This window comes from Amphiprion ocellaris, chromosome 17, assembly GCF_022539595.1.
Source record: "Amphiprion ocellaris isolate individual 3 ecotype Okinawa chromosome 17, ASM2253959v1, whole genome shotgun sequence".
NCBI classification, from domain to species: domain Eukaryota; kingdom Metazoa; phylum Chordata; class Actinopteri; family Pomacentridae; genus Amphiprion; species Amphiprion ocellaris.
Window position 1 is genome coordinate 4,453,355 of NC_072782.1, and position 9,791 is coordinate 4,463,145.

Below are 9,791 nucleotides of genomic sequence, written 5' to 3' on the forward strand. Positions count from 1 at the left end.
CTGAAAAAATCTCGCGAGAGTCATCTTGTTCTCGTTTCTGCAGACGTCACAGCAGTAAAACCATTTAGACAATGTAAGAATTATAATCAATTTAACTGCTTTCCCCCCAAAATCTTTCATTTTCTTATACAAATGACAACATAGAATGGCATAAAGTGTAATATAATATAATATAATATAATATAATATAATATAATATAATATAATATAATATAATATAATATAATATAATATAATATAATATAATATAATATAATATAATATCATATAATATAATATAATATAATATAATATAATATAATATAATATAATATAATATAATATAATATAATATAATATAATATAATATAATATAATATAATATAATATAATATAAATAAAATACTAACATGATCAAAATTGCTAGACAGGAACAGCTGAAAATATATGGATGATTGTATGATAATATCTTGAGAGAAAAATAAATAATAATTTCTAAATTAAAGCTGCAAGCAGCGTTGGACGGGTCCTCGCATCCGTGCTAAACTTTTGTAGATGTGTCTAGCTATTGTTTGTTTGTGAAGGTTAGCAAGATTAAATAAAAAATTAAATGCCAAAACATTAAAACAGCTGTTTTAAGAAAATTCCAGTTTGATAAATCAGTATTGCTTTGGTGTAATTCAGTCACCGGAATTATGAACCATAAAGGAGTTTGTGTTAAAACATGTTAAATCCCATTAAACACAAATACATTATTAGGGAATACAGAATTGTTTGGTTCAGACTGTTGACTCTTTTCCTACCAGTGTCTTAACAGACAAAATGAAAAGTTATGATGCAATCACATAAGTCACAAAATAGTTTATGAGTCAGCAGCAAAATCAAAACTATTTACAATGTGCAAAGTACAAACTGTGGTGGGCCTCTCCTACAGTGGAGGGCTAAAAGTAAAACTATATACAACTACAGGTGCTGGTCATATAATTCGAATATCATGAAAAAAGTTGTTCAATCTTCTGTTTGAGCTTTATCATGTTTTGAAAGCAGATCAGATAATTACAATTTGTTAGTGCTGAATACATTTATAAACCACAGTAAAAATCCGTTTTATTGTTTAGAAACAACAAGACTGTTGGCACAAAAGAAAAACAAATGGGTGTGTCTTTGGCTTCGGCGCAGCTCGTTTTGGATCAACTCCATGAGTATTAGTGTGTTTTTTTTTTTCTTCTTCTGGTGTTTCAGGTATACCGCAGAGTAGTAATGAAACTGGGCCTGGATTGGAGCCATCAGCTGGTGCCATGCTGGTGAGAGAAACGCTTTCATCAATGTTGGGGCTCTTCACACTGATTTGGAGCCCATGAGTCAGGGTGACTACAGCTGTCAGCCAGTAGATTTATGGTGCACAACATGGGGGCAGATAATAATGACTGATTGCATTAGGAGGAGTGTGTGTGAGTGTGTGTGTTCTTGTGCACTGCCATAAAATCTTCCCCTTAGCGTGCCAGCCATGGGAAACCAAATGAGTGGCTGTTATTCAAGAAGAACATCGCCCTGCCTTTACGGTTTTTCAGATGTCTGTATGAAGTGTGTATATGATGCCTTTCTATAATTAGAAACAGCAGAGGGTGCTGTGTGCAGAGGTGTGTTGCTCTGCAGTTCCCAGTTGTCTTTGACTGAAAATTAAGTAAATATAGAAAATGATTGACTGTGTGAGGCCAAGAAGGTTTCAATAAATTTCCTCCATCCCCTGGGCACAACAGATTTTATGAACATGTTAAATATTAGGTTTTTATATGTGTGTGAGTTGTCATCATAGTTTTAGCATAGTTTTTTCTATGTGCTTGTTTAGTTTTGTCACCTGTGTCAAAGGTGCTAAACAAATAAGTTGAATGGATAAAGTGAATAATTGACTAAGTTGTGATTGTTACAATAGAAGTTTTTTCATTGTAATGTAAGGCTTTATAACATTGTTAAGGTTGGAGTAAAAATTTAGAAAGAAGAAGATTAAAGAAAGAAAGTACCTAAAAAAGAAGCAATAAAATGAAAGGGAAAAAGTTAAGACAATCAAACTTTTATAAATTATGGGAAAAAAGATGTAAGAAATTCAAGAAGTTTATTTAATAAATAAACAGGAAATTTGTAAATAAGTGTTGTAGTCTTTTTCAGTAAAATGATGGATAGGTGTAGTGAGAGACAGTCAGACAATGGGGTAGAAATAAGAATGACAACAACTCATATAGCACGGGGTTGCGAACGGGAATCGAACCCGGGTCTCAGCGTTGGAGACCTAGTACATAAATCAGTGGCTTAACACATAGAGCTATATAAACACACATGTGCTGTGCTAGAAAACGTGTATTAATCCAATAGAAAGTCTAGGGGTAGGGTTAGGGTTGGAGAGGAAGGTCCTGACAGTTGTAATGTATCCACAAAAAATGGATATAAAATTTTACATATTTTCATAATTTAATATTAAGTCACACTAGCCACAAAATTCTTAGAATAAAGTTGGGGTTTTTCCTTCAGCGTTGTAGATCTAGAAAACCTACAACGCTGAAGGAAAAACCGCGAATTAATTTCTCAGAATATTCGGCTGCTTAGTATTAACATTAAAAATATTTATGTGTAATATTAATTACCCTATTCTTTTCATTACAACTGTAAGGACCTTCCTCTCCAACCCTACCCCTAGACTTTCTATTGGATTAATACACGTTTTCAAGACCGGAGCATGTGTGCTCATGTAGCTCTACGGGTTACGCCTCTGACGTAGGTACTAGGTCCCCACCGCTGAGGGCCGGGTTCGACTCCCGCTTGTACACCCCATGCTGTATGAGCTGGCCTACCTCTTATTTATAACCCCGTTGTCTGGCTGTCTCTCACTACGCCTATACAAACAAAAAGTGAAAGACACTACTACACTTTTTTAAATAGTTAAATGTTTCTTTACAAAATAACATCTTAAAGACAATAACACTTTCACTAGGAATTAAACACAATTTACTATGAAAACTTTAAATATACAATTACACATTACAATCTACTACAAGTTCTTAACATTACAAACTACAAGAGTTTAAACATTTAATATTGAAAATAATATTTTAACTCATCACATCCAATAATACTTTTCACTCAACAATTACACATTAAAAAGACAAAACATTTGGACATCTAATCTAATATTATAAAATCATGAAGAATGACAAAAGACCAAAACTAAACTTTTAAGATTAATCTAAAAACAGACAAAAAATTGGAAAAACACCAGTGATACTTTTGAATATCTAATTACACAGAAGACACAATAACAAAATCCAAAAAAACACATAAATTTACATATCTTACAACGTTTTCTATTCTGAAACAAATACATCTGGTTGTTTCTTCAAACACTTCCTCTTTCAATGTTCTGGGTTGCACTATGAATTGATTTACTAATAACTCTTTTCTCAAAACTGCTCCCCTCATAAAGTCTACTAATAGTTGAAATCATTGATCAAACTAATGTTACCTTCTGATCACCACTAACTATACTTTTCAGTGAATACAATCAAAGTTTCTGGACCATTTCTAAATAGCACACAGGTGAACGTCTCACCAAAACTCAAATGGATACTCTAAATGTGAAATCAAGACTCATGTTCACAACTTTTAAGGCTTCGATTAAACAGAAATTTCCCACTAACAGAGAAGTACTAAGACACTTTGCACATTTCAGTCCTCACACGATCTGACATTTCAAACTAACAGACAACTACAAATGGACATAGAAGACACTTTGCACATTTCTGAAGGTTCTTCGCACCTTTGGTGCTCGGACCCTAATAATTCCTTGCATTCCAATAGGGTCTTCGCACCAGTCGGTGCTCGGACCCTAACTAGAAACACTGACTTTAACAGTTAAATGCAAGTCAACTCAAATCAACTCAACTTTATTTCTAAAGCGCTTTAAAACAGCAGCCGCTGAAACAGAGTGCTGTACAATAAACAACGAAATAAAACATTAAAACAATAAATAAAACATACACATATTAAGACAGCAGCACAATAAAACAGAAGCAGAGTCTCATGCTGTGTTAAAAGCCAGTGAATAAAAATAGGTTTTAAGTTTGGTTTTCAAAACCGCCAGTGAGGGAGCCTCTCTGATGTGCATAGGGAGATTATTCCACAATCTGGGAGCAGCAACAGAGAAGGCTCTATCTCCTCTGAGCTTCCTCCTAGACCTCGGAACCTCCAGAAGCAGCTGAACAGCTGATCTGAGGGTTGGTGAGGAGGGATGAGGATGGATGAGGATGGAGCAGCTCAGAGAGGTAGGGAGGGGCCAGACCATTTAAGGCTTTAAGAACAAATAAAAGAACCTTCAAAGCAACCCTAAAGCGCACGGGGAGCCAATGGAGGGAGGCTAAAACAGGCGTAATGTGCTCATATTTTGGAGGGCAGCAGCAGCATTCTGAGCCAACTGGAGACGCGCTAGAGCAGACTGGCTAAGAACAAGAACCGCATCATCCCCAGAGTCGTTTGCCAGGAGAACATCATTAAAAACCCGTAGCAGTGCTGACTCCGTGCTATGCAGAGTCTGAAAACCAGACTGAAAAACCTCCAGTACGTTGTGCTCATCTAAAGAGGACTTCAGCTGGGCATGAACAACTGTCTCTAAAATTCTGGAAAGAAAGGGCAGCTTGGAGATTGTTCTGAAGTTAGATAAAACTGTGGTGTCGAGGCCAGGTTTCTTCAGCAGTGTTTGGACTGCAGCGTGTTTAAAACTAGTGGGGGACCACGCCAGTGGACAGACAGCTGTTAATGACGGTTAAAACTGACTGCCCAATACATGGAAAAACCTCTTTTAAAAAGTGAGGCGGGATGGAGTCGTGAGGGACCCTTTATGTGGCCGACAGTGTCTATGAAAAACGACAGAGTAACGGGCTGAAATTTATGGAGCCCAGCCGGGCAGCAGACAGAGGCAGAGGGGTCGACGGCAGGAGCTGAGATCAGAGCCCTTGTACTAACAACTTTATCAATAAAAAACTCCTGAAAGTTGACGCACAGTTCGATGGATGCTTCCTGGCAAACCGGCTTGGGAGCATTTAAAACTGAGTCAGTGGTATTAAATAAAACTCGAGGGTTGTGGCGGTTTGACTCAATGACTCCAGCTAAGTGAGCCCTTTTGGCTTCCTTAACCACAGTCTGATAGTCTCTCCAGCGGTCTTTTAAAATTAAAAACGACACTTGCAGCTTGTCCTTCTTCCAGCTGCGCTCAGCTCTACCACACTCCCTCCTCACTGCTCCAGTTGCGTCGTTGAACCAGGGCTCCAGTTTTGCTCTACGATGTGCAGTCTTTAAAGGAGCCACGGAGTTCAGAACACCTTGACAGAACAGAATGGAACCATGAGCTGAGTTCCTCTGTATCCATAGAGGATAAACTAGAGGGGACGCAGAGCTGATTAAAAGCAGCGGAGAAGCGACCGGCAGAGAGAGAGTTCAAAAACCCGACAGTACCGAGCAGGAGCGCTGGATTTAAGACCAGCACACGGAAAGCTGACATTAAAAATCACAGGCTTATGATCAGAGAATACGTTATCACCGATCTCAATATTGGACACAGACAATCCATAAGACAGAACCAGGTCTAACGTGTGTCCGTGTTCATGTGTGGGACCCGACACACACTGAACCACATTAAAAGAGGCAATAAGACTTAGAAAGTCCTTCACCAGCCGCTTATCGGGACAGCACACACGAATATTAAAATGCACAATATTTCTCCTGTCTGGATTAAATTTCAGAAATACAGTTTAGATTTACTAAATATTCCAGGAATTCTTGCTCTCAGTTTGACCATAGAAATGAACTTGTTGTTGAGGCAGTTTGTGTTTGAGTTTTTCTGCCTCGAGCTTCATCACCAGTGATGTTCAGGACTCATTCTTGTATTTTACACTCTCTGATGTTTTCTTTTCTTCATGTCTAGTGTGTGAATCATTTCTGGTTTGTCTCTTCAGTGTCTCATGTGGCCCTGCAGCTTCTCCTCCTCCACCTCCTCCTGAAGCCTTCATCTTCTTCATCATCAGCTGCTCAGTGACTCTGTTGGACGTCTCACCGTGTGGCAGCAGCTCAGGTCAGTGGTGAAGATCCTCTTTATCAGCTCCACACCCACAGACGTAGTGAACGCAGCGTCTGTTGTTGTGCTAATAAGAAGCTGCAGCTGAGCAGCAGCAGCTCTGTTCACTCCAGCCTCAGTCACACATGGAGTCAGAGCAACACTCTGTCAGAGCTGATTCCTCAATGTTAGATCTGATTAATCTCTCTCTAGTAACAGGTTATGTACCACAGGCTTTTAAGGTTGCTGTAATCAAACCTTTACTTAAAAAAGCCCACTCTAGATCCAGATGTTTTAGCCAACTATAGACCAGTTTCCAACCTCCCATTTCTCTCCAAAATTCTGGAAAGAACAGTTGCAAATCAATTATGTGAACATTTACAAAGGAATAGCTTGTTTGAAGAGTTTCAGTCAGGCTTCAGAGTGCATCATAGCACAGAAACAGCTCTGGTGAAAGTTACTAATGACCTTCTCATAGCGTCAGATAATGGACTGGTCTCTATACTTATTTTATTGGACCTTAGTGCAGCATTCGATACAATCGACCACAAACTTTTATTACAGCGACTAGAACATTCTATTGGCATTAAAGGGACAGCACTGGACTGGTTTAAATCCTACTTATCAGACAGGTTCCAGTTTGTGCATGTCAACAATGACTCTTCTGAGCATACTAGGGTTAATCATGGAGTTCCTCAGGGTTCTGTCTTAGGACCAATACTGTTCACATTATACATGCTTCCCTTAGGCAACATTATTAGGAAGCACTGTATTAATTTCCATTGTTATGCTGACGACACTCAATTGTATTTATCTATGAAGCCAAATGAAACTAATCAGCTAGCTAGACTGCAAGATTGTCTTAAGGACATAAAGACCTGGATGACCTATAATTTCTTACTACTAAATTCAGACAAGACTGAAGTCATTGTATTTGGCCCCAAACATCTTAGAGAATTGCTTTCAAAGCATATAGTTACTCTGGATGGCATTACATTGGCCTCCAGTACTACTGTGAGGAACCTCGGTGTTATCTTTGACCAGGACATGTCCTTTAACTCGCACATAAAACAAATCTGTAGGACTTCCTTTTTCCACCTGAGAAATATTGTGAAAATCAGGAACATCCTGTCTCAGAGTGATGCAGAAAAACTAGTCCATGCATTTGTTACTTCTAGGCTTGACTACTGTAATTCCTTATTATCAGGTTGTCCCAATAGCTCTCTGAAATATCTACAGCTGATCCAAAATGCTGCAGCCAGAGTACTGACGGGAGTTAGCAAGAGAGATCATATTTCTCCTATATTGGTTTCTCTTCATTGGCTTCCTGTTAAATCTAGAATAGAATTCAAAATCCTTCTTCTGACATATAAAGCTCTTAACAACCAATCTCCATCATATCTTAAAGACCTGATAGTACCATATTATCCTAGCAGAACTCTTCGCTCTCAGACTGCAGGCTTACTTGTTGTTCCTAGAATCTCTAAAAGTAGAATGGGAGGCAGAGCCTTCAGTTATCAGGCGCCTCTCCTGTGGAACCAGCTCCCAGTTTGGGTTCGGGAGGGGGACACCCTCTCTATTTTTAAGACCGGGCTTAAAACCTTCCTTTTCGACAAAGCTTATAGTTAGGGCTGACTGGGGGGACCTGACGGGGTGAGCTGGTGTGTTTTCATTTGCACAACTGACTTCCCCTCTTGACGTCCCTTAGTTCTGCCCCTAGTTATGCTGCTATAGGCCTAGACTGCTGGGGAACCTCTCTTGATGCACTGAGCCCTTCTCTAACTACCTATGTATTTACTACATATACCATTATTGCATTACATTCACTCTGTTTCTTTCTGTGTCCTTTCTCCGAGTGTCCCTGGTCCCAGAGCTGGATGCTGGATGCTTCAGATGTGTGGCTGTGTTTTATGGTCCTTGTGTCCCACCCCCCCACCTCTCTATCTCTACCCCTCTATCTGTATCCCTCTATCTCTACCTCTCTATCTCTACCCCTCTATCTCTACCTTTCTACCTCTTCTGTCCCTCTCAACCCGCCCGGCCAGCAGGCCGATGGTTCCCCCCACATTAGAGCCGGGTTCTGCTCGAGGTTTTTTTCCCTGTTAAAAGGGGTGTTTTCCTTGCCACTGTCGCCTTTTGGCTTGCTCTGGGGGTCAGGCATATGGGTTCTGTAAAGCGTCTCGAGACAATTTGACTGTAATTGGCGCTATATAAATTAAATTGAATTGAAAATTGAATTGAACTGAGAGCTCTCAGCAGTTTTCTACCCATTTAAGAACAGGACGAACCGAACAAGCTGTTGTATCGATTTGGTCCACGATTTCCTCTCATGTGTCCATTTTAAGGAGTTTGCAGTCAACCAAGGCCGACTCAGAATCACTCCCACCGGGAAGATCTGTGAAGGAAGGTCCACCCGGCTGGTCCAGAAGCTCCGGTCCAGCAGAGCAGCGTCAGGATGGAGACGTAACCGGGTGAGTTAACTAGAGAGGCGACACATTCACATAGAAAAATCCAACAAATTCCTTCTGTTTTTACAGTTTGTGACTCTGGTAAATGGTGTCATTTTTCAAAGCTGGTGGGTTTTGGGCTTCACAGATTGAACCTAAATGCTTTTCTTAAACAAACTGCTGAGCTGCTGCACAGTGAAATGTTTGAGTGGAGCTCAGGATGAAAGCATCAGAGCTGTTTACATGTTTTTATGTTCAGCTAATATCATTTCCTCTGGACAATGTTTGTGGTGTTAGAAGTGGACGTTTGTAGGGAGTTTTCAGTTGTAATACTTAAATGCATAAATATTTGCAGTGGTGGTTTCACTGCAAGCATCTACTGATGTCACCAGTGAAGTAAATAAAAACAGCATTTGTTGAACTTTACGCCTCTCAGTGTCTGCAGTTAGTTTAGCTGAATCAATGCAAAGATATTTCTATTTTTCTACATGACAGGAATGTCAGTGAAATCCAAATGCTAAGAATAAACAAGTGATCTGCCTGGTCACAGATCCCACTTTAATCCAAAAATAAAGACTTTGCAAGGAAATGAACTTGAAATATGAGCCACCAGTAAAAGTTGTGATCAGACAGAAGGGCCTGTATTTTATCTTTGGAGAAGTTTAACATGTAAGTTTGTGCAGCTGATCAGTGGTGAGGCCTGTGGATGACTGGAGATGTGTGTGGACACTTAGACGAAGCAGCAAATGTGCTGAAAATGAGTTGTCTTCTCAGAGTCTTGAAGATGTTTTGTCAGAGCTAAGAAAGAAGTAAGAGATCCTGCAGGTGATTGTTGAGTGGTGTTGAGGAATTTGAATGTAGAGGAATAGCAAAGAGATTTTGAAGATATTTAAGCCATAAGTTGCATTTTATTTGTTTGCTGTTCTCTCCCATTTGTAGTGAAGAGAAGTGATTTGACATGAAGAATGTGATTTGTGTGGCTTTGAAATTGTGTTAAAATGTAAAAATGAGTGATGAGGAGAAGAGTGTGACTTTTTAGTATTGTGTTTTTTAGCGTGTTCTTTAAAAGTTGTAGGTAGATTATCTTCTTTTTTGATTTTGTGGATTGTTTTTTTTTTCTTTCAGTGTTGATGTCACCGCCTTGACGAATAGAAGAAAAGGGCAAAATTTGCAAAAATCTTTCGTGCCTTCGTGCCTTCGTGCCTTCGTGCCTTCGTGCCTTCGTGCCTTCGTGGCCTTCGTGCCTTCGTGCCTTCGTGCCTTCGTTG

General features: G+C 39.4%; 1 long non-coding RNA gene across 1 annotated transcript in view; it reads left to right on the forward strand.

The window, feature by feature from the left end:
• The first annotated feature begins 5,631 nt into the window (after nt 1-5,631).
• The window catches only part of LOC129351006 (uncharacterized), a 15,981-nt gene continuing 11,821 nt past the window's right edge, over nt 5,632-9,791 (forward strand). The window contains exons 1-2 of the long non-coding RNA XR_008604623.1: nt 5,632-6,094; nt 8,422-8,547. This is a non-coding gene — a long non-coding RNA (uncharacterized LOC129351006). The remainder of the gene's footprint in view (nt 6,095-8,421; nt 8,548-9,791) is intronic.